We start from the raw sequence: 25,860 nt of genomic DNA on the forward strand, positions 1-25,860 counted from the left end.
AGCAGAGATCAGTGATGTGTCACACACAGTCCCTCCTCCCCACAGTTATAATCACTCCCTAGGGCACACTTAACCCCATACAGCGCCACCTAGTCTTCACTGCCAGTCACATTTACACAGTAATCAATGCATTTTTAATCGCACTGATCGCTGTATAAATGTGAATGGTCCCAAAATAGCGCCAAAAGTGTCCGATGTGTCCGCCATAATGTCGCATTCATGATAAAAAATAAAAAAAAAACACTGATCACCATTACTAGTAAAAGAAAAAAAAAATTATAAAAATGCCATAAAACTATCCCCTATTTTTTAGACGCTATAACTTTTGCGCAACCCAATCAATAAACGCTTATTGTGATTTTTTTTTACCAAAAATATGTAGAAGAATACGTATCGGCCTAAACTGAGGGAAAAAAATGTTTTTTTTTTTTATATTTTTGGGGGATATTTATTATAGCAAAATTTTAAAAAATAATGTTTTTTTTTCAAAATTGTTGCACTTTTTTTGTTTATAGCGCAAAAAATAAAAACCCCAGAGGTGATCAAATACCACCAAAAGAAAGCTCTATTTGTGGGAAAAAAAAGGACGTCAATTTTGTTTTGAAGCCACGTGGCACGACCGCGCAATTGTCAGTTAAAACGAATTGTAAAAAGGAGCTTGGTCCTTTAGCTGGAAAACTGTCCGGGGCTTAAGTGGTTAAAGGAGAATTGTACAAAAAATAAAAAGACTGGTTAAACCCACAAGTGCTTTTTTTAACACCACTATTCCTTTATATTGGCTTTTGGAATTTACAAATGCAGCAATTTAGAAATCAGAAGAAAGGTTTAGCGCTGGAAAACACTTTTTGATAGATAAAAAGTGCATTTTATATACATAGATTAGACCAAAATTGCTCCAAATCAGGGACTGTCGGGAGCTATGCTGTTAGTGGGTCCTGAGGACAGGAGTTGAGAACCACTGCTCTAGATCGTAGTAAATGAGGGGAAGCTCTGCTGAGTTCTATCATCTAATCACATGCAAGAAAAAATTCCAAGTTCACATCTATGCTTTTTTCAGCCAGGGACTTTTTTAAATGCAAAACGGTGCTTTTTTGGTTCAATAGACTTCAATGGAGAAGCCGCAGAAAAGCATGTAGTTTGTTTTTGCTGCAATTTGCATTTTTTTATCTCCTTAACAACAAATTGGGCAACAAAAAAAAAGAAAGAAAGGGAAGCATAAAAAAAAAAAAATATACAAAATGCAAATTATGGCAAAATCACGTTTGCAAAATCGCACAACTAAAAGCACTGCAGAAACAATCAAAAGCAAACTGCATAGATGTGAACAGAGCATTTCATCTTGACATCTGAGTGGTGAGAATAGGTGTCCCAAGAAGCAAGCGTTCTCCGTCCCCAGGGGAAGTTGTATACTGATGGTTAATATAACCCTCAGTGTCCCTCCCCACAGTGTGAATGTGGCCTCCAGTTATGGGAAATCACTTATTTATTCTCTAACAACAAGTCACACTTCCTCTATTAGTGCTCAACTGACCAAGTGCTGCGTACTTGTGTGTTTGGTTGTCATCGCAACCACATTATCACTTTTTGTAACATCAATGACCCATCTAGCAACATGCGGCTGATTTGGCTTTTATGAAAAGCCTCCAACACCCTCTTTTCCTTAGGCCATTCCCTGCATACTTGGAAATACCGCGTTGTATAATCATCCTCCATATTACAGAAGGCAAATAGAAAGGGCGCAATCATCAGGACATACCAGCAAAAAAAATACAGAAGAAATTGGGCCTCGGTCCCCTTCCCCAAAATGCAGCGAATGCATATCGGTAGAATAGATCATTTTCCACAATATACTTTTATACCATCTTAGCAAACAATTATTCAGATCAACACTGAGTGACACACATAACATTACTATACCTCCCAACATTTTGAGATGGGTACGAGGGACACCTACTAGCAAATGTATATAGGCATAGGACACACCCCCTACCACACCCCTTAAAGGAGAATTAACCCCCCCCCCCAAAAAAGGTTTATTAAAGAGGGAGTAAAGGCTATTTAAAAAAAAGAAATGCAACCTGCAAGGCAAAGGCATAATGAGCTAGTATGCATAGCATACTAGCTCATTATTAATAACTTACCTGAGAACGAAGCCCCCCAAGCGGTCCTCTGTCTTCATCTTCGCCGCTGCTATGTATCCCGGAGTGACTTCCGGGTCTCGCTGCTCCGGCACTGTGATTTGCCGGAGCCGCGATGACGTCACTCCCACGTATGCGCACGGGAGCCAACACGAGTGGCATATCGCCGTGATCTGCGGCCTGCTGCTCAGTGCGCCTGCACGGCGCTGTCTACAGTGCATGCGCCGTAGACAGTGGTGCCTGTCTTTCGGCAAATCTTTCCTAAACCGTGTAGGTTTATGAGATATTTCTTGGACCTACAGGTGAGCCTTAATCTAGACTTATCTGTAGGTCAAAGTGGTTTGTAAGGGTTTACAACCACTTTAAATCTACAAGGGCATTCGTTTTACCACTACTATTCCTTTATATTGGCTTTTAGAATTTACAAATGCAGAAATTTAGAATTTGAGTGAAATGTTTAGCTCTGGGAAACCCTTTTTGAAAGATAAAAAGTGCATTTTATATATAACTATATAGATCAGACCAAAATGAGGGACAAATGAGGAGAAAAAAGGGACAGAGGGACATTTCTCCAAATCAGGGACAGTCCCTCAAAATCAGGAACAGTTGAGTGCTATGTATTACTACCAAGGGATCTGTTCCATTATAAAGTCTATTCTTTGAGTATAGGACCCCATGCACATGGATGATTAGCTGAAAACTCCTCAAGTATAAAATCCCCTGTGCTCTACTGCACCCTGGGAGCCGCAGACAGCCACCAATACAAGTGAATGGCTGTACGATCGCTCCTGCATTGGGATTTATTCGTGTATGTGTGTATGCCAGATTTTCCCAAATGTGAAAGTGGTTAATTTAGAGAAAAATAGGCTGTATGCACATGCATGGTATGCACTGATGTAGAAGCAATCAGCATTTACATGAGTAAAGCTGCATACAGCCATTCACTTGCATTGGCAGCTGTACACGGCTCCTGCAGCTCCCAGGTGCAGGAAAGTGCCATGGAGTATACGCTTTAGGCATTTTCAGCTAAGCAGCATCTGTGTGCATGAGGTCCATCAGTAAACCAAAATGTGTCTGAAAGGAAATGGTCCCCAGAGCAACAAACTCTTTTTCACTTTTATTGGTTCTAGTGGGTTTTAAGAGGAGTCTTTCAGCTGTAAAAAACGCTCCAAAGCCCCATACACACTATCAGATTTTCTGCTGATTTTTGTCTTCAGATTTACCAAAACCATATAATATGAGGTCAAACCTTAGGCGTTTTAATTTGTATGTAATCTGGCAGGCCTTTGCACTACATGGTTTTGGTAAATATGAAGACAAAAATCAGCAGAAAATCTGATAGTGTGTATGGGGCTTAACATTAGTAAACGCTGAAAAACGGCAAAAAACGCTGAAAAACGTGGCTATTCGGCATTTAACTGTGTTTTTGAGCCATAAGTCTGAAACTCAGACTATAGCTTTCTGGCGTTTTTAGAACATCCAGTGTGCCATTTCACACAAGTAACAATTGTAACTTTTGTAGGCAAAAAAGTGAAAGGAGCCCAAGTTCCATTATGGTCTTACCCCCCTATTATCCCCGTAGCCTACGGTCAGTTCCACTGATGCACTATACCACAAATGAGTGCAAGTATTTATGCTGTGTGATAATGAACGACAAGAAAGGGAAACTCAAGGAAACTGAAACTTCTGAAAAAAATATTTTTGGCAAGCTTCACTCATTACGCCTGTGTAGACTCCTGCTCTCAGAGGGAACAGCTAAACTAATGTCATGAGAATTAAACAAAACTGGAAGAGAACATTGTACTCTGTGTATACATATAGAACAGACATCTTTCAATACCTGTAGACAGCTGGGCCAATAGCCCATGACAATAAGATTTTTTATTTTTTTTAAATGAAGCGAAAGCCTTAGCCCTTGTACACACGATCGGAGATTCTGACAGAATGTGTCCTATCGGACCATTTTGTCGGATAATCCGACTGTGTGTGGTATGCATCGGACTGTTTCGGTCAGAATATCCGTCGGACCCAATTTTCCAACTTGTTGGAAATATTTTCTGACAAACTGGTCCGATCGGACATACTCCGATCATGTGTAGAGAATTCCGATCGGACAAAGTGCCACGCATGCTCAGATCAAATTTCTACATCAAAGCTATTGGCTACTAGCCTGAACGTAGTCCCATCGTAACGAAATAACGTCATCACGTTCTGAAAGATCGGATTTTCCGACAACTTGGTCCAACCGTGTGTATGCAACAGTTTCGGACAAGATCTGTCGGACAAAATCCATCAGACAGAATCCATCGGACAAAATCCAACAGATTTGGTTGACAGAATGTCCGACCGTGTGTACAAGGGCTTAGACTTCATACACACTGGCCAGTGGCACAACAGCTTAATGGTATAGTTCATGACCTTTTTTTAGCAGGACCAAACTACACTGTCTGAAATGTTTAAAAAGATGCCAAAGCAGAGTGCATAAAAGGACTTGAAAACCACAACCCCACATTGCCAAATCCCCTACCATACTGATATCCCCAGTTATTCCCAAAATATTCAGAACATAGACCTCAGTAATGTGGTAAAAATTGGCTGACATCAGGATAGTACGCAAGCACTTGAATAGGCCACAGATAGAAAGACAGGGCAAGTTTTATCTTGCAACAAAATTAGCGTATATTATCTGAGATACAATACCCACAAAAAGTGTTCAGTGGCTGAACAGTAGGTTAACAGCTTGGTCAAGCTGCTAACCTATGAAAGATGCACTTAAGAAAAAAAAAAAAGCCTGTGGAAAAAAAAAAATACAAACCTGCCGATGACTACAAGCCCTACATTAGTCTTTCAATATGCACCTCACCTAGCAGTACTCCCCAAGCTTTCCCTATTACAGTTAATGTTGCACTTGTTTCTCTGGTTAGTGTTATTTTCATCATAATTGTTTTAAGGATGAGGTTACATTCTGACGATTGGTCAAGTCTAGGGTTATGTTCTGTTTAGACGTACATTCATATTAAGGTTTACTCTTAAAAAAATCATAGGGTAAGATATATAGCGCTATGTTTCACGTAAAGCTGAATCCTAAATAAAGAAATAAAGATCTTCTTGACCTGCCACTCATCTTCTTGACCTGGCTATTCTTGATCTTCTTGACCTGCCACTCTTCTTGACCTGCCACTCAAAATCCATGCTGGATTCATTCAGAAAAGGGGCTCTGTCCCCTTTCTTTTTTCATTTTCGAAGACTGGTGGCTGCCCATTCACAACATCACCAAATCTCACTCCAAATCCGTGAGACTAAAGGCCCATACACATGAACACAGCGGTTCATGCAAAAATATCTGAAGGGACAAGCATGAACATTTTTCTAAGATAAAGGAAAGGTAAGATAACATAACTAATTATTTTCTTCTAATTAGTACAGCATTTGTATGAAAAAATTGTGTGACCAAGACCATGTATGCTCAGAACAAAAAAAGACTACATTACATTACTTCCAAAGTTGTATTCGGTCTTATAAGAATTTTCGTAACTTTAGTTCGTTTTTTTAGTTACCTATTTGTTTTTGATATTAGACCAGCATGCAAAAAATAAAAAATAAAATGGATGATCATGCATCTGATATTCTCATCTTCAGAATGAGGCTTAACAATCAGAGACAGCAGTGCTTCAGATGATCTCACACCCCATGCCCCATACATACGGTTGGACTTTCTGACCACAAAATCTGTTGGATTTTTTCGGACGGATTTCGGCGCATTTTGGCCGAAACTTGTCCTGCATACACACGGTTGCACAAAGTTGTCAGAAAATCCGATAGTTCAGAACGAGGTGACATACAAAACGTATGTAGAGACCAGTAACCAATAGCTTTCGTCTCCAAATTTTTTCTGAGCATGCATGGCACTTTGTGCATTGGAATTCTCTCCACACGATCGGTCTGATCGGATTTTGTTGTTGGAAAATGTTAGATCCAGCTCTCAAACTTTTTCTGTTGGAAATTCCGACAGAAAAAGTCCGCACACGATCGGATTTTCCGACAACATAATCTGATCAGACTATTTCTGTTGGAATTTCCGACCGTGTGTATGGGGCATAAGGCTGCAAGTACTGGAGTGCCAAGGCACACTCTCGTACCTGAAAGTGCACTGCTAATTTTTAAGGCGGACTTTATGACAAAGGGTGGTACCTAGGCACAGTTAACATTTCTAAATCTTTCCTATAACATAGCAAAGTATAGACTGAATTTGTACCTGAATATGTGATTTGATATTTTTTCTTTTGAGTAAAAATATAAAGTGGAAATGCAAATGAAAATGTAAAAAGAGGGAGATGTAGTAGAAGAGAAAGAAAGACGAGGGGAGACCAGGTAGGGCAGATTTGTTAGGAGAGATGTTGTTACCAGTGAGCAAGTGAGGATTGACGCGTTACGTTAAATCATTATTAATGCACAGAAAAAACTGATAGAAGGTTCTTTATTCAAAGTCCAATCCTGTTCTTTCCACATAAGATACACATTTGTAAACCTATATCCATGTCCCCAAGTCTCAGATGAAAGGGGAAAATGGTTGTTTTATCCCTTACTGACAATTCCAATCTTTCCCTGATTTACAGCTGGAAAAATAAGAGAGTAATCACTGTAAGCGGCTTCCTGTCTCACAGCTGCTTGTTTGGCTGCTAGGAGGCTTTTCATGGTACTAATCCCAAATAAGTGTTCTCCATCACCCAGCAGGTTCCATTCATGGAGAGGCAATACAGGACAAGGTATCAAGACTTCTGCTGAAATCAGATTTAAAAGGCAAGACGCTCACTTTTTCTCCATGTAACTGTGTTCAGTACAAGGGGATCCACATACCGTATCATTTTATAGTAGATGTCCCCTTTTGCAGTTACGGACTTTGGGCTTGTAGAGGTCTCCTACTCTACTATGAATTAGTCATATTTTAGACCCCATGCCTATACTTACAACATTCTCCATCCACTGTGATATCACTTATTTCTTCACTATTATGGTGCAAATGATTCTGCTGAGAGGGTCATCAAAGTACAGAAAGAAGGACAACAAACCAAGAAGAGAGAGGGCGGCGCAGTGGTGTAGTGGTTAGCACTCTCACCTTGCTGGTTCGTATCCCAGCCACGACAATACCTGCCTGGAGTTTGCATGTTCTCCCTGTGCCTGCTTGGATTTCCTCCGGGTACTCCAGTTTCCTCCCACACTCCAAAGACATGCAGGTAGGTTAATTGGCTTCTGTCCAAAATTGGCCCTAGTATATGAATGGGGACCTTGAATTGTGGGCTCCTTGAGGGTAGGGACTGATGTGAGTGTGCAATGTACAGGGATAGGGACAATTGTAGACACTCACTCAGGTTGAACTGGATGGACTGGTGTCTTTATTCAACCTTACTAACTATGTAACTAAGTAAGGATTCTCACCTTTAAACCTTAGGGCTCATTCACATGGGCATCTAAAAATGCTGTGTTCAGATCCATACAGCATATCATTTTGTTTGCATTTAAATGCGGAAACTATAGAAATCAACAGGACCATACACCTAGTGGCATGTAAAAATGAAACCGTGTGCAGCGTAAAAAAAAAAAAAAAAAAAAGTTGGACACCGCTTCTTCTGGGGGCCACACATATCTGCTGATTTTACACATGTATGCCTGTAAACATGGAAACATGTGCAATATAGTCATTTATACAACAATCACTGCTATACAAATGCATTGATTCCTGTGTAAATGACACTGGCAGTGAAGGGGTTAACCAGGGGGTGGCAGTGTAGGGGTTAAGTGTTCCTAGGGGTGTGTTACTAACTGTGGGGGGGCTGGGCTTTGTTTTAGTGAACACTGATCTCTGCTCCAATCACATAGAGCAGAGATCAGCGTCACTTGTTGCTAGGCAGAACGGGGAGATGCTGTTTACAACAGCATCTCCTCGTTCAGCCGCCCATGAGACGACCGTGGGTATGCCTGCAGCGATCGAGTCCGCGGGACCCGCGACCGGACTCACGGGGGTCCTGACCGGCACGCAAGATGGCAGATCAGCATTTAAAACTGGACATACCTGTACACCAATATGCCTGCCCGTGCCATTCTGCCGAAGTACATCGGCGTGCGCCGGTCGAGAAGTGGTTAAATGGTGCTAGTTATCACAAAACAGGAGCTACACTGACCCACATCCCTAATTTGGACTAAGTGGGACTTTGGAAGGGCAGTGAGCAACTAAGAGGTCACAAGGGAGTACAAAAATATAAAGTTTTAATTGATCAAGGTTAAAAATAAATAGATAATTTCATGTACAATACATAAAATATGCAGGGTGCAGATACAAACATACACAATTTTAACAGCAACAGTTGACAACCACCATTAATCTGTTGAGAAATGATGAAGACAGATACCCAACGCATTTCGAGTCTGGGCTATTTGTTCTCTCCTTCAGGAGTAGGAGGTTACAACAGGATGTGAATAAATCTATAATTAGTAAAGGAAAAGGTATAAAGATATATATATTATCTAGTTTTTACCTTGATCAATTAAAACTTTATATTTTTGTACTCTCTTGTGACCTCTTAGTTGCTCACTGTCCCTGCAAAGTCCCACTCATGCCCCATACATGCAAACGGATGTTCCGTCAGAAAAAACTTGGATGGTTTTTCCGACGGAATTCCGCTCAAGCTTGGCTTGCATACACATGGTCGCAAAAAAGTTCTCTGAACTTTCGACCATCAAGAACGCGGTGACGTACAACACTACGACGAGCCGAGAAAATGAAGTGCAATGCTTCTGAGCATGCGTCAAATTGCTTCCGAGCATGCGTAGGAATTTTGCTTTCGGAATTTGTACAGACGATCGGAATTTCTAATTGGAACTTTTTCCGACCGACAAATAGAGAACCTGCTCTCAATCTTTTGCTGGCGGGAATTCCACCAGCAAAAGTCCGATGGAGCATACACACAGTCGGAATTTCCGACCAAAAGCTCACACTGGACTTTTGCTGGGGGAATTTCTGATCATGTGTACAGAGCATCAGAGGAGCCTGTTGGTTATTTAGAATTAAAATCACTCCCATTAGATGAACTCTGCACATGGACACAAACAGCCAGCTATTTCTTCAGAATAACAAAAGGTAGGACTCTGCAACAAAATTTGTTAAAAATCCTTGCAATGTACATAGGTCACCCAGAGTCGATTTTTCTTTTTTTCTCAAACAAGAGTGGAGTTACTCTTTAAAAAGGATTTTACAGTCCAATATATGTATATGCAATTGCTGAATTGCAGTACTCCAAGGCAATGCTACGAGCAAAAAGTTTAGGTACTAGTTAAAAGTGGGGTATGCCTGTATACCACTCCAGCAGCAGTGTTGAATGTAATTATTGAATTTTTTTTTACCGTGGTTCCCCGAAAATAAGATCTAACATTATTTTCTAGCAGGGCTGGAATATAAGCCCCACCCCAAAAATAAGCCCTAGTTTAAAATGCTTGTAAAATCCTATAATCCACTCTATTACAGTAGAATATAATGTACAATGTGTGTGTTTCTATAACATAATTGTGGCGAGGAGAGCTCCGGCGGGTCACAGAAGTGCAGAGCAGCACTATAATGAAGGTATTTGGCACAATTATATTACAGAAACACACACATTGTACATTATATACTACCGTTAGGCCCCTTTAACACCGAGGCGGTTTTCAGGTGCTACAACGCTAAAAGTAGCGCCTGTGTAGCACCTGAAAAAAAAGGCCCCTTTCACTCCGGAGGCTTTCACACTGGAGTGGTGCGCTGGCAGGATGGCGAAAAAAGTCCTGCTAGCCGCATCTTTGGAGCGGTGAAGGAGCAGTGTATTCACCACTCCTAAACCGCTCCTTCCCATAGAAATCAATGGGGCAGCGCGGCTATACCGCCGGCAAAGCGCTGCTGCAGCGGCGCTTTGCGGGTCGGTTTTAACCCTTTTTCGGCCGATAGCGGGGGTTAAACCCGCTGCTAGCAGCCGCATACCACCACTAAAAGGACGGTAAAGCAGCGCTAAAAATATCGCTGCTTTACCGCCGATGCCCGCACCGCCCCAGTGTGAAAGGGGCCTTATAGAGTGGATTATAGGATTTTACAAGCATTTTAGCTCGGTTCACACTGGGTATTCCTGACAGGCAGGGAGAGGGAGGGGGAGAGAAGACAGCACATTACATGGTAAGACCTATCCCGAAAAGAAGCCCTACTGTGTATTTTACTGACAAAATTAATATAAGACCCGGGCTTATTTTCGGGGAAATGGGGTAGTTCTACATACAGACTTAACCTCCCTGGCGGTACGATTATTTCTGATTTTAGGTGCTGAAAGCGGTACAATTATTTTGCATGGAAAATTGGCGTTTTATATTGTAGGCCTGCAATTCTTAGGAATAACTCACTTAAATCTGTTCAAACCAGAGTCTAAAAGACAACCCAGGTATGATAAAGTTTATAATATAATAAATAACTATAAATAATGATAACAAATAATAATAAAAATTATTTAATAATGTAATCAAATCCAAAAACACTGAAATGTGCAGAATTGTCGCTGTCATTAGATTTAGTGTTTGATGACGGATCTCCCCACAAATCGCTATCGCTCAATTGTGTGAGTGATTCTAATTTATTATCGCTGTTTTCTAGTTGGTCTAAAATCATTTGACATAAAGGGACAGTTTTTGGTTGCTATGGGCAATCTCCAAATTCCAGGCAGAAAAAACAGTATTTATAATATAAAAGTGCATGCAGGGCACTGGACAGACCACTAGGGATAAAGGGGGTGTGTAATGTTTTTATACAGTACTGTAATCGGTAAGATTACAGTACTGTATGTGTATTGTGTATTTTTACTTTTTTGAATTTGGCGCCGATCTCCACTCCTGTGCGTCGTAGCGTCGCAGAGAATGGAGCTCGGCGGCACTCGGGCACTGTGTGAATCGAGCGGAGGACAGCTCGCACACACAGCGGGGGGACATCGCTGGATTCAGGGGTCAAGGTAAGTAAGTCTCCCTGTATCCAGCGATGGGATCCCGAGTCTGGCTCGGGGTTTACCGCTCGTGGTACTGAAATCCCAGCCCGAGCCAGACTCGGGATTACCGCCAGGGAGGTTAAACTGATTTGAGCTGCTACCCTACAAAGCGAACACAGTATAGGCATGGTGGGTGTTAAAGTGAGACGGGATCAACATGAGTAGAGAGATGACCTTCTCAGTCTGCCGCTGCTCTTGTGAAAAGAGAACATAACGGTGTTCTTGAACGCTGCCTGAGGAGCCTGTGTAAATCTCAGGAATGGATGGACAGAAGAATTTGAGCAAGCAGATGGTGAATACACGTGAAAAGCAGCCGAATCCATGATCAGCCCCAATCCTTCTATACTTCAGAAGCTACAATAAGAAATGAGTGTCTTTGTGCACCTCTCATCTTGTACTTGTTGAAGACCCGCACAAATGGTGACATCAGCCCAGCTGTGCGCACTACTGCCAAGAACACAAAGTTACTGGATTTGCTCTCTTACTGCTGATTTCATTAAGTGCGGTTGGGTAGGAGGAGAGTCACGGCACGACTCGCAGGTCTGATCCGAACGGAGGTCGTTAAGTTCTGTTTTATGTGTTTTTTTTTGTTTTTGTTTTTTTAGTCTGATACTTGGAAATAACAAATCATCTGATCGTTGCATGATTCTGAATCGTATGAGTGTTCAGTCTGGGAGGAGGTTGTTTACAGCCGAATACCTCAAATATCTGAGAGGGGCAGGAACGTACCAACCTAAAATAAATGTTCTGCTACGTTTTGGTTCAATATTTTATTTAGGAAGAGATCAGTAAGCAAAAGGTGCATTCTTTATTCACGGCGTATTTTTTTTCCCTATGCAGTGTTTAATGATTAGCCCTTACTGCAAGCTTTGAATACGTGCCTATGAGTCAGAGGGATGTTGGTCTTGAGTCTGATGTAAGACTACGGTACCCTTCCATCTCTATGTCCCGATTAATTTAAGTCTTGGCATCCTTAGTTTTTCAATTCCTATAAAGACCTAAACGTACTCAGCATCCCTACTAAATGTAAAGGAAAAGCATATGGAAGAACACAACTCCCCCCCATGCAGCAAAGATAAATATCATACAAAAATAGAAGTAGACGTTTGTACTTATTGGACAACTCCATCCATGGTTAAGTGAGAAACAGGCGATTGAGGCGTGTTTTTGCCACTTCTTGAATGCCCATAAAGCATATGGATAGCAGACAGAGCTATTTTCATTTTAAAAACATAGCGTTTGCATTACTTCACGTAGCTGTATAGCAAAGATACAGCTACACGTCTGATCTGGAAGGAGTTAAAGCTTGTCAACTCTTTCAATTCAAGTCCAAGGAAACGCACCGTAAATGCTCCTGTATTTTTTTTTCCCCATGTTCACAGCACATTTGACAATTTAATCAAATATTAGCAAAGTGAAAGGTGGAATAGGAGGGAGGTGGAAAAATATAAACTTAAAGAGCGTCTGGAGTGCATTTGTATTGCGCCTTAAATGCATCAAATATAGGCGCTAATGCTATAGGCGCATTGGTTTGCATTACTGTCAGCTTTAGTATTATTAGCAAGTGTGAACCTAGCCTAATGCAGTTTTTATTTTAGTTACATAGTTAGTCAGGTTGAAAATTAAGACACAAGTCCATCTAGTTCAACCATAAATAAATAAAATAAAAAATATACAATCCCATATACCCAATCCTATACCCACAGTTGATCCAGAGGAAGGCGAAAACCCCCCCCCCCCCCAGAAAAGCAGGATCCAATTTGCTACAGCAGGGGAAAAAAATCCTTCCTGATCCCAGAGAGGCAATTGGATTTTCCCCGGATCAACTTTATCTATAAATATTAGTACCCAGTTATATTATGTACATTTAGGAAAGAGTCCAGGCCTTTCTTAAAGCAATCTATTGAGCTGGCCAGAATCACCTCTGGAAGGAGTCTATTTTCACATTTTCACAGCTCTTACTGTGGAGAAACCTTTCCATATTTGGAGATGAAATCTCTTTTCCTCTAGAAGAGTGCCCCCTTGTCCTCTGTGTTGACCGTAAAGTGAATAACTCAACACCAAGTTCACTATATGGACCCATTATATATTTATACATGGTGATCATATCCCCCCTTAATCTCCTCTTTTCAAGAGAGAATAAATTCAGTTCCTCTAATCTTTCCTCATAGCTGAGCTCCTCCATGCCTCCTCCATGCCATTTTTATTAACTTAAAGCAGAGTTCCACCCAAAAATGGAACTTCCGCTTTAATCACTCCTCGCCCCCTTACATGCCACATTTGGCATGTCATTTTTTTTTAGGGGGGGGTGAGTGGGGGCTTCATTAGGAGGGGGACTTCCTGTCCCACTTCCTCCTTCCGCCCAGGGATCACCAAGGCGACACCTCCTTTCGCCTTAGGCGGCCCCTCCCTCTAGGCGATCTCCTGGGACACATGACAGGTCCCAGGAGATCGCCTGTCCACTCCGGGAGCGCAGCACGATTTGCGCCATGTGTGCCTGGCCGTGAAGCCAAAAGCTGTCATGGCCGGGTGCCCAGAGTGGCAATGGAGACGCCGGCGGAGAGGAGGGGGAGAGGAGCGACACCCCATTCGGCCGCATTGCTGGACCGTGGAACAGGTAAGTGTCTGTTTATTAAAAGTTAGCAACTACACTTTTTGTAGCTGCTGACTTTGAGTAAGCCTGGAACTCCACTTTAATAGCAAGATTGAATAACTTGTTAACAATCCTTTTATTTATAGAACGGATGTCAAAGTAGTGCAATTTGGCTTGTGTCAACAATGTAATTTGATTAAAGCAGAAGCAGCAGTGAGGCCTTCGGGCTTCACAGCCGATTTCCTACTGCACAGGCGCAAGTCACGCTGCGCTTACTTAATGGTCCTGTCGTCTTCTGGGTTCTGGGACACACAAAGGTCCCAGAAGGCAAAGGGGGAGGGGGAGGAGCAGGGGCTTAAAAGACGTACCTCAGTAAAATGGAAGTCCATCTGGAGAGAACAAAAGAAAGGTACAAAAACGGAAGAAAAAAAAGATAAAAAAAGGGGGGGGGGTACTCTAATGTTCAAGACCTGGATTAATTTTAGCCCGGAACTCCTCTTTAAGAAGGTATGTCTTTATACCAAAAATGTAGCTGCTAGTTTAGACGACTAAATACTTTATAATAGTAAATAGTATAAATACTAACACAGCCTTGTTATAGACATTACAACCAAAGACCTTCCTTCCTCATTCTAAAAGTATTTATTGAGGCTATTCACTAAAGGATAAGAGACCGATCATGCAGCAAAAACAATGTTCACTAAGCTTAGTGATTTGGATGAAGTAATGTTCACCAAATCACTGCACTGAATTTTTAACTTTCATGTAATTGAGTCATTCATTTGAACACAAGTTTCATCTTTTTCACTAAGGTAGGTGAACATTCACCTTGTTAACTAAAACGCCCCTCTACGTTAGTCTATGTGTCCTTGCATACATAGGCGTTCACAGGTATTTTGAGGCAGGAGTGCCAGATGTGCCTAAAAGCATTTAGACACATCTAAATACATTTAAGCACTAGGCACATTTAGTGCTTGAGTGTTCTTTCAATGCAATGGTCAGGACAAATTAATATTCTGGCCAATAGAATGAATAAACTCCCAAGCACTTGATGTGCCTAAATGCTTGCAAAATGTGGTTTTAATGCTATTTCCTCCCCTGGAGCACAGGCTTCCTAAGGAGGAAAAAAACATGTCCAGTGTACATGAGGCTTTAACCTCCCTGGCGGTGATTCAGAGTCTGGCTCGGGTTGGGATTTTAGTACCATAAGCAGCAATCCTGAGCCAGACTCTGGATCGCATCGCTGGATACAGGGAGAGGTTACTTACCTTGTCCCCTGGATCCAGCGATGTCCTCTGCACTGTGTGATAGAGCCATCCTCCGCTCGATTCACACAGTGCCCGAGTGCCGCCGAGCTCCGTTCCCTGCGACGTTACGTCGCACGGGAGCGGAGATCGGCGCCAAATTCAAAAAAGTAAAAACACACAAAACACACACAGTACTGTAATCTTACAGATTACAGTATATAAAAAAATTACACACCCCCTTTGTCCCTAGTGGTCTGTGCAGTGCCCTGCATGCACTTTTATATTATAAATACAGTTTTTTCTGCCTGGAATTTGGAGATTGTCGATAGCAACCAAAAAGTGTCGCTTTATGTCAAAAGTGATTTTAGACCAACTAGAAAACAGCGATAATAAATTATAATCACTTGCAGAATTGAGCGATAGTGATTTGTGGGGAAATTCGTCATCAAACACTAAATCCAATGACAGCGACAATTCTGCAAATGAGCAAATTTCAGTGTTTTTGGATTTGATTACATTATTGAATAATTTTTATTATTATTTATTATCATTATTTATTATATTATGAACTTTATCATACCCGGGATGTCTGCTAGACTCTGGTTTGAACAGATTTAAGAGAGTTATTCCTAAGAATTGCAGGCCTACAATATAAAACGCCAAATTTCCATGCAAAATAATTGTACCGCTTTCAGCACCTAAAATCAGAACTAATCATACCGCCAGGGAGGTTAAAGCCAAAAGAAAACATTTTACCATAGCTGACTAATTCTTAGATGTTATTGCTGCATTCGTTTTTTGTATTTGTTTTTTCAGAAACAGAAAACAGAAAAGGGGTGCCCAACCAGGAGATGTCTCTGATGTGGCCAACAACCTCCTGCTCTAGGATGGCGGGTTGGCAAGTCCAGATCACGGGTTGCCAACCCACCATCCCAGAGCACCAGTGTTGAGAATGAAGCCAGCGGTAGAGGAAGCATGCGGCTTCAGTAGAGAGCAGAGCTGATGCTTCCTGTATATAGCCGGATCCTGTCACAGAAGGCGTAATACCAAATGCACTCTGCTTGGGACAGCTGGAAATACCTGCAGGGCGGTTCCTGAAGTTAAGATTGTGTTTACAGGTCAGTTTTTATTAAAATCCTATAGCAATGGGCATATCTGTTCTAGTTCTGCATTGATTATTCTGGGCTGCTTTCAAACTGTGGGTTACCTGGACTGAGCCATATAGACTTTGGTTATTACCTGTGGGTTTGGTGAGCTTTCTAAAAGTGCATCACACCTGCAGGATTAAATAGAATTCTATGGCATCGGTGTGAAAGCAGCCTAAAGCCCCATACACACTATCAGTTTTTCTGCTGATTTTATTCCTTCAAATTTACCAAAACCATATAATATGAGGTCAAACCTTAGGAGTTTCAATGTATGTGTATGCATTCAGGGGCCCTTGCACTACATGGTTTTTGTAAATCTGAAGGAAAAAATGATCAGAAAATCTGATAGTGTGTATGGGGCTTTAGGCCCCTGTCACATGATCGGTCTGATTGGGTCCACCTGTCCATTTTTCAGGTGGCCCCCAAACGACAATTTAGGGGATACTTTTGGAGTAACAAAACACCGCCAGCTTTCATCCTTCAACTGTGGTCTTGTGCTAACCTACTAGAAAAAGTGTCCTGTCATGAGAATATACTGAACTACAGCAAATGAATAAATAAAGTAAATAAAAAGGACTGCATGTCAACGTCGAGTACACATCGTGAGCACAAATTCTCTTCGGAATTAAATTTAGAATGACTTAAGCTGGACAAAAAGCCCCTAGTGCTTGGTTGGAGTTTGTCCAGTAGTGAAATGTTTTCACGTGCCACCGTATGGAACTCAGAGCTGTCCTGTCAGGACTAGTCCATTTAAAAATAACAGGCTCCTTCCTACCACATCAGGTTTTCTTTAAAACACTCTCGGGTATTGTGCCTGCCACTGTATGTGCGTCACTTCAGACGGGAACATTGAAAATTTCCAAGAACAAATCATGAACACTGGGCCCGAAAGCTTCAACTCCCCTAGCAAGCAGGTAGACAATACATCAGGCTCCTTACACTCTGTACACAATGGAACAAGAACATCATTGGACTATAGCAGCTAATGGAAAAACTGCAACCACCAATGACAACAGATATCACATTTTCCAAAGTGTGATGTCTTCTTTACTTCTGATTTACTTTATGATACAGTTTCTGTCTATGCCTGTTCACAAGTTCTTTAGGTGCAATAAACGCTTTGATTTCCCCAGTCACAGGGAAAAATGCAATCTTTTGGACTGGGAGAACATTCACCTCTGAATATAATTTTGATTCTAACTAAATTGCTGAATGGTATCAACAATTCATAGGTTGGTCAAAGGCAAAAGGCAAGGTTGGTAAGGCAGCCCATACATTATGCATTCTTTTTTGTTCAACCAGAGCATTAACCAAAAGAAAATACTTCAAATCCCCCATCCACACATTCAATGTGGATGGGGGAATCACTCCCAATGTGGTGTTATATTTTGACAGCGGGAAGCCTACCCCACCATCAAATACAATGATCTGTGTTACAGGATAATTCGAGGGGGAAACCTATCAACTTCTGTACAACCAGCGTGCCCATATATAGATAAAAATTCGGCAGGTCCCTGGACCAGACTAATTTCAATCCATGTATGGCTGGCTTAATACAATTTCTGAGGACAGACACACTTTAACTATATTTCCATAAAAAACAAAACCATTGTTTTGAGCTTGTGCATTTGGCCATGTGGGGAAAAGCAACAAATGTACTTACTGAGAACCCACCACCAGCTTAAAGTGATTGCAATGCCACGTACACACGATTGGACTATCTGGCAGACTGAGGCTGGCAGACAAAACGCCGGACTTTGCAGCAGAGGTCCGTCGGACTTTCCGAACGAGCGGACCTGCCCACACACGCGGGCGGCACAGTGGTGTAGTGGGTAGCACTCTCACCTGGCAGTAAAAAGGGTCGCTGGTTTGACTCCCAACCACGACACTACCTGCCTGGAGTTTGCATGTTCTCCCTGTGCCTGTGTGGGTTTCCTCCAGGTACTCCGGTTTCCTCCTACACTCCAAAGACCTGCAGGTAGGTTAATTGACTTCTGTCCCAAATTGGCCCTAGTATATGAATGGGGACCTTGGATTGTGGGCTCCTTGAGGGTAGGGACCAATGTGAGTGTGCAATGTACAGGGATAGGGACAATTGTAGACACTCACTCAGGTTGAACTGGATGGACTGGTGTCTTTATTCAACCTTACTAACTATGTAACACACGCGTCCTTTTCCGGCGACTTTTGAATTGAACGAACTTGCCCACACACGGAGTAAAGTCCATTCATTTTGAGCGCGGCTCCGGGTAGACGAGACTAGTGAAGGAAGTCAATGTTGCCGCCTCCATCGGTGAGATTGACACCTCTCTGGCCCCGTCACCTGGTATGGACTTAAAGGGGAAGCCCTATGCCGAAAAAACGGTGTGGGGGTCACCGCAAAGTCCATATCAGACCCTTATCCGAGCACGCAGCCCAGCCGGCCAGGAAAGTGCCGCTGGGCTCCGTTCCCTGCGACGTTGCGACGCACGGGAGCGAAGATCAGCATCAAATTAAAAAAAGTAAAAGCACACAATATAGATAGAGTACTGTAATCTTACAGATTATAGTACTTTATAAAAAAAATTTACACACCTTTGTCCTTAGTGGTCCGTCCAGTGCCCTGCATGTAGTTTTATATTATAAATACAGTTTTTTCTGCCTGGAATTTGGAGATTGTCCAAAGCAACCAAAAAGTGTCCCTTTATGTCAAAAGTGATTATAGACCAGCTAGAAAACAGCGATAATAAATTAGAATCACTTGCAGAATTGCGCGATAGCGATTTCTGGGCAAATTCGTCATCAAATACTAAATCTAATGACAGCGACAATTCTGCAACCGAGCAAATTTCAGTGTTTTTGATTTAATTACATTATTGAATATTTTTTTATTATTATTATATTATTATTTGTTATAATTATTTATAGTTATTTATTAAATTATAATTTATGATTTTGTGTTTCAAACTACTATCATACCCGGGATGAGTTATTCCTAAGAATTGCAAGCCTACAATATAAAATGCCAAATTGCCATGTAAAATAATGGTACCGCTTTCAGCACCTAAAATCAGAAACAATCATACCGCCAGGGAGGTTAAGGTCAACAACTTCTGGTAAGGAGACATCCATTTTAGAGCACATTTAGGTGTTCAGTGCAGCTGGTGGAGGTGGTCCATTTGCACAGTGGAAGCAACAGTTTTGCATATGTTTATCTACACTTCGGATTTGAATTTGCACAGAGAATCTTCTTTTAGGATTGGAGAAAGTTCATGTATAGGACTTTTTAAATCTTTATAACTGGACTTTATTGTTATAAGCACCATTTTATGTTTGAGTTTGGAGATACTTGGGCGATTCCAATTTATTTCCAATTTTATAACCAATTTTGATATTTGTGAGTAATTTCAGTCACTGTTGATATTTATCACTGAGTAGTGGTAATATATATATATTTATTTCAGTGCCCCTCACTACTTATCACAAGTAACTTCTGAAGACAATTGGTTCCACTAGATTTTAGTTAGGGGTATCAGAGTAAAAAGAGGGCGCAATACAAATGCATGCCACACTTTTCAAACATTTACTTGTAAAAAAAAATTTTAAAACATTTATCATTTTCGCTCCACTTCACAATTATGTGCCACTGTGTGCTAGTCTATCACATGAAATCCTAATAAAATCAATTTACATTTGAATTTGCACAGAGAATCTTCTTTTAGGATTGGAGAAAGTTCACGTATATGACTTTTTAAATCTTTATAACTGGACTTTATTGTTATAAACACAATTTTATGTTTGGGTTTGGAGATACTTGGGCGATTCCAATTTATTTCCAATTTTATAACCAATTTTGATATTTGTGAGTAATTTCAGTCACTGTTGATATTTATCACTGAGTAGTGGTAATATATATATTTATTTCAGTGCTCCTCACTACTTATCACAAGGGACTTCTGAAGACAATTGGTTCCACTAGATTTTAGTTAGGGGTATCAGAGTAAAAAGGGGGCAGAATACAAATGCACGCCACACTTTTCAAACATTTACTTGTAAAAAAAAATTTGAAAAACATTTATCATTTTTGCTCCACTTCACAATTATGTGCCACTGTGTGCTAGTCTATCACATAAAATCCTAATAAAATCAATTTACGTTTTTGGTTTAACATGACAAAATGTGGAAAATTTTAAGTGGTATGAACACTTTTTCAAGGCACTGTATCATGGGACTGGATAAGAAGCTCAAATGCAGCAGCTTGGAGCAACTGGAGACAAGTCTGGCCTTGTGTTCTTTTCCAAGTATGCATCCCAGGTCAAAGTCTGTTTTTCGGCCCTCTTGTCTTTTCAGGCACAAGTAGTACATCCATTCCCGCTGAAAACATAAGACCTACCCTGCTCTTATGACACTCTAGATCACACGAATGGACGCGAAGAACTGCAGCAGCCTGGGGCAACTGAAGAACAATGTGTCCTTTCCATTCTCCTTAACATTTCCTTTTACTGGTTCTCACTGTTACATTTTATATCCGAGGGATAACGCTAATTTAACTTCAAAACACGGCGTAACATGTGTTGCTTGTAACAGTTGTATAAATTGTTGCAAAGTTGTAAGAAATATTGGAGGAGATGAGGTGTTCCAGGAGTCGGCACTCCTACACTTTGCACTGGATACAGGATCCAATGTTACAGCACAAGATAAACACGTATAATCAGCCGAAGAAAGAAAAGAGCAAATTTATAACAACTGGCAGGAACTACTCTGAAAAAAAGGAAATTGTTTCTTAAGTTTGACAGCTGCTGATCTAGTGCACATGTGGGAAAGGTAGTGATATCATGATAGATCTGGTCTTTGTCAGGCCTTAAGACCACTGGAAGCAGACTTACACATGCAATTTAAATAGAACAAAAACTCAAATGTTCCATTTAACCCCTTTGGTGAAATGGCCGAGCAGGACATCTGCACCGAGGAAGCGTTTTTAGAACGCGTTTGAGGCATGCTGAATCTGGGTTCGGGTTTACGCTGCCTCAAGAATCTATGGTTGCCTCTGAGGCCAACTTGCACAATGCTGCCCTACAGACCACAAGCCTCATGTTTGCATAAGGGGCCAATGGGAAGGGAGCTGCAGACGTCACTTGGCATTTTGTGGCAGCTGTACGTCCAGATAAATGTCTATACCAGATGTTGTTCTGCCACCGAGCCAACAGATTACTCAAGAAATCAAACAAAGAAACACAACCTCGGTGCCCATATTTACTCTACTCGATTTGTGCCAAATGTCAGTTAAATGGCAATTAGACGGCCTTAAACAAATGTAGCCACAACAAAAGAGGTTTTTATATCAGTTTAATTGGTACAAGATTTTTTTTTTTTTGGATTACCCCAAAACACCTGTTTAGGACAATTTGTAAGCTTATACTCTGCAAATATAATATGCAATAGCGTGAATGTATTCCATCTGTTAATAAATAAAAAATGTCTCATAACCTAGCAATCTTTACAATTGATCAATTTATTTTTACTTTATGAAAAAAGAACACTTAACAATTCTACAAAGCTTTTGGTTCTATAAGTGTTTATACTATTAACAGACAGAAAAAGGTTCTAACTTATTAGGTACAAACTCAAAGGCCATGATAATGGAAAAATCCTGCAGATGAGTGGACCTTGCCTTGACATTGACAGGTGTGGAACTATATGAATCAAACACATGCAATGGTGGCTCCATTTCTACATTTTCTTCACTTTTAATTTAGGTCAGTTCACTTTCACCAAAAAATTGCCTATGCAAATAAGGGCCATCTGTAGATAAAAACAAACTCTGCAGCTGTGACCAAAGTTGAATAATGTCCTTGGTAAAGGTGTAGGGCATTTACGTATCTCTCTCTCTGCAGCCTCAGCTGCACAAGATGAACAAACAGAAGAGCTCTGCACAGTCTAGTTCATGCTCAAACTGAAGCATAGTAAACACTTGCTGTGTTCTTTCAGAAAGGAAAGGGGACAGAAAAAGCAGGAGGGACCAAGGGAGCACACAGGGGGGCTGAGCAGCAGAATAAGGGGGCACCTGGACAGGAGGGGTGGCATTTACTGGTACCGATCCCCTGTAATCCCCCCCCCGCAGCAGCTGAGAGTGGCGAAGAAAGAAAAGGAGAAGATAGCTTTCAGTGGCTACGGGGGGGGGGGGGGGGGACCAAAGGATATGATGAACTGATGGGACCTGGACCCTGTACAGGGGGACAAGTGGTACCCCTTCATCAGCAGATTATTTATATATATATATATATATATATATATATACACAGTATATATGTGTGTGTAATTTTATAAATGAAAAAAAGACACTTTAGGAATTTTTAAAATAAACTAAAGATATTAACAACAACAACCAATGGGAACAATTAATCAATATTCCATTTTCTATCCTTTTAAATTTGTATTTATAGGTTATAGTGGGGTAATGATTCTGCTACTTTTATGTCTGCCGCATGTAGTTGCTTTAGCAACCATGCCTAAGTTGATTTCTCTAGCAGCAAACAGACGTCATCAATTAATTTTATTGTGACCATCACAGTTCACTGCAGGCTTTACCTCTAAAGTCATAGTACACTACTTTAAAACTGATGACATCTACTTTATGAAGGGATTAAATGGGGACAGATCCTTTGGTGTCAGGCACTGCACACTTGGGTAGCTCTCATGTGCCTGCTTGTAAATGGAACATTAATAAAAGTAGTACTAACATATAAGGGTTCTCCTTGTCACCACTGCTGGGCGCTCTGTTATCTGCAGCGTTCCTTGAACTTCCAGTTCATAAAGGAGATGCTAGAAGGTAGGGGAGTAATAGGCTCTTGCATTTGTCTGAGGAGGGAACAGGAGTATTGCTTGCCGGGAGCTGGGTGTTTAAATAGATGCACACAGCCCCGATGAGCAGAGCGCATACATGGAAGTCTGTTTAACTGCTGGCTGGTTATAGGATTGAGAACCGGCCAAAAAACAAAACAAAAAATAGGCACTTACTCAATTGAAATAACAAAAAGAAGAAGAAAAAAAAAAACACAACAAAAAACATCCAGGAATGCTTCAAGGCCCCTCTTCCTGAACAGTTTTCAAAGTGGAACTTGTAGTGGTTGTAAACACTTACAAACCACTTTGACCTACAGGTAAGCCTAGATTAAAGCTTACCTGTAGGTCCAAGAAATATCTTCTAAACCTACACGGTTTAGGAGATACTTACAAAAAGACAGGCATGCGCCGTCGGCATCGGCGCGCAGGCGTACTGAGCATGCCACTGCTAACGACGATACGCCATTAGTGGCGGCTGCCATGCGCATGCGCGGGAGTGACGTCATCGCTGCTCCGACGCTGTGAGTGGCCGGAGCAGAGATACCCAGAAGAAGATGGACGCTTCGTGCTACAGGGGACATCGGTGACATCTCTGGCTCCTGTGTTAGGTAAGTGACACATAATGGGCTACTATGCGATGCATAGTAGTCCATTATGCTTTACCTTTGCAGGGAGACAAAGAGGAAGTAAACCCATCAGGGTTTACTTCCTCTTTAAGACCACATATCCTTTTGGCTTTGCCCACACATTGCTATGGTGGAGAGCCTTCAAAAAAGTGCCTCCCAAATTCTGAATGCTGGAACTTGAACAGTAGCATCCTGGAGCCACCTAATAAAACAGTTTTAGTGACAGAACATACTGGGATAAAATTTACTAAAGGCTAATAGGCTGTTCATTTTGAAAAGCAAGTTGCACCGTGCAAGGGGTTTTTCCCCAGAGCTTAGGGAATGCGGTGAAACTTCACTTTGCAAAGAATAACCATACATGTGCAAAGGAAAATTATATATATATATATATATATATATATATATATATATATAAATTTTGCATGACTGATGGAAAAATGCCCTTACAACGTGTACAAGCTATTTGCCTTTAGTGAATCAACCCAACTGCATTAGGGTAAAGACAAACTTTCTATCATCACTGGCACCTTAGAATCAATGCATGCAAAGTAAAGCAGAGCTCCTTCCAGAAATTGTAGGAAATCCACTCGTTTAAAGAAAGTTCTGATGATCATCCAAGGTCAAGCTCAGAAAATCCTGCTTTCCAAGCTGAGAAGAACAGGAAGCAAATGCTAAAACAATTAGGCCGGAATGAATTAGTCAGGTAGGGAGCAACGTCATTAGAGCTTCCTGGATCTCTCAGATGAAGTGTGATCATGCTAGAAAACAAGCAGAAACCTTTTCAGGGGCCTACTGGGCATGAAAAATGACCCTTTCTTCTTGGCATGGTATAACAGAGGATTTCTTGGGAAAACACCCAGAAGTAAAAAAAAAAAAAAAAGTTTCCACTGACGTCTGTACAAGAAGCATTCATCAACAATTTCATGGAAGACTAAAGTCTCTCGTAAACAGGTAAATCACTTGTACTAAAGCCTGAGCTTTACTGCCATTCATATCCAAACTCAAAGTGACAGCAGTTACTGTTGCAGAAGACCAGCGGAGTATACATGTCCCCAAACTTTAACCCCCATTCACATTCTTTGTCGTTTTAAGGCATGTGCATTAACACAATGGGGTTAATTTACTAAAGTCAAATAGAGTGCTCACTCTGCAAGGGAAATTACCCCGGAGCTTAGTGAATGAGGTGAAGCTGTGTTGTCATCTACCTCTCAGTCATGTGCAAGAAAAACTGCTGTTATTGCTTTGTTTATTTTTATATTTTTATTTCTCTTGCACATGATTGAGGATATGACATTTTACCACATTCACTAAACTCCATAGAAAATTCCCTTGCATGGTGCAACTTCTCTTGCTAAGTGAGCAGCCTATTTGCCTTTAGTAAATCAACCCCAATATGTTTTTTTACATCAAGATACTCTGCATTACAGTGTTCATTTTGACCACGAAAATATTTTAGTCAACAAAATGAACACTAGTCGACTAAAACTAAAACAATTTAGATGACTAAAATAAGACTAAAACTGAAATGGCATTTTAGTCAAAAGACTATGACGAATGGGGTGGACGGGTCCATCCCTCAGGATTCTGTGGTGTTGGTTTAATCTGCACTAGAGTTGCATGGTTCTGGCCAAAATGAGAATCACAGCTTTTTCGCCAAGAATAAAAAGATCACGATTATCTCACGATTCGCACGGCGTAAAATCTTTCACATTCTACAAAACAAATTGGGCTAACTTTACTGGTTTTTGGTTTAATCCATTAAAGTGTAATTTTTTTCCCCAAAAAATTGCATTTTGAACAACTGCTGCGCAAATACAGTGTGACATAAAATATTGCAACAACCACCATTTTATTGTCTAGGGTCTCTACTAAAAAAAAAAAAAAAAAAAAAATATATATATATATATATATATATATATATATATATATATAGACAGATAGATAGATAGAGGCATACCCCACTTTTAAGTACACAATGGGGTTTATTTACTAAAGCTGGAAAGTGCAAAATCAGGCTCACTTCTGCATAGAAACCAATGAGCTTGCAGGTTTTATTACCAAAGCTTAATTGAACAAGCTGGGGTTAGAAGCTCATTGATTTCTATGCAGAAGTCAGCCTGATTTTGCACTTTCCAGCTTTAGTAAATAAGCCCCATTGTGTACTTAAAAGTGAGGTATGCCTATATATATATATATATATTTGTATATCTATTCTATCTATCTATCTATCTATTCTATC

At 40.9% G+C, this 25,860-nt stretch overlaps 1 protein-coding gene across 1 annotated transcript in view; it reads right to left on the reverse strand.

Annotated features, from left to right (window-relative positions):
• SIK2 (salt inducible kinase 2) overlaps positions 1 to 25,860 on the reverse strand; it is a 221,971-nt gene that overhangs the window by 107,319 nt on the left and 88,792 nt on the right. The window lies entirely within an intron of this gene.

Source organism: Lithobates pipiens, unplaced genomic scaffold (assembly GCF_037356315.1).
Source record: "Lithobates pipiens isolate NorthernLeopardFrog02 unplaced genomic scaffold, aLitPip1_a1.2 Scaffold_27, whole genome shotgun sequence".
NCBI classification, from domain to species: Eukaryota; Metazoa; Chordata; class Amphibia; order Anura; family Ranidae; genus Lithobates; species Lithobates pipiens.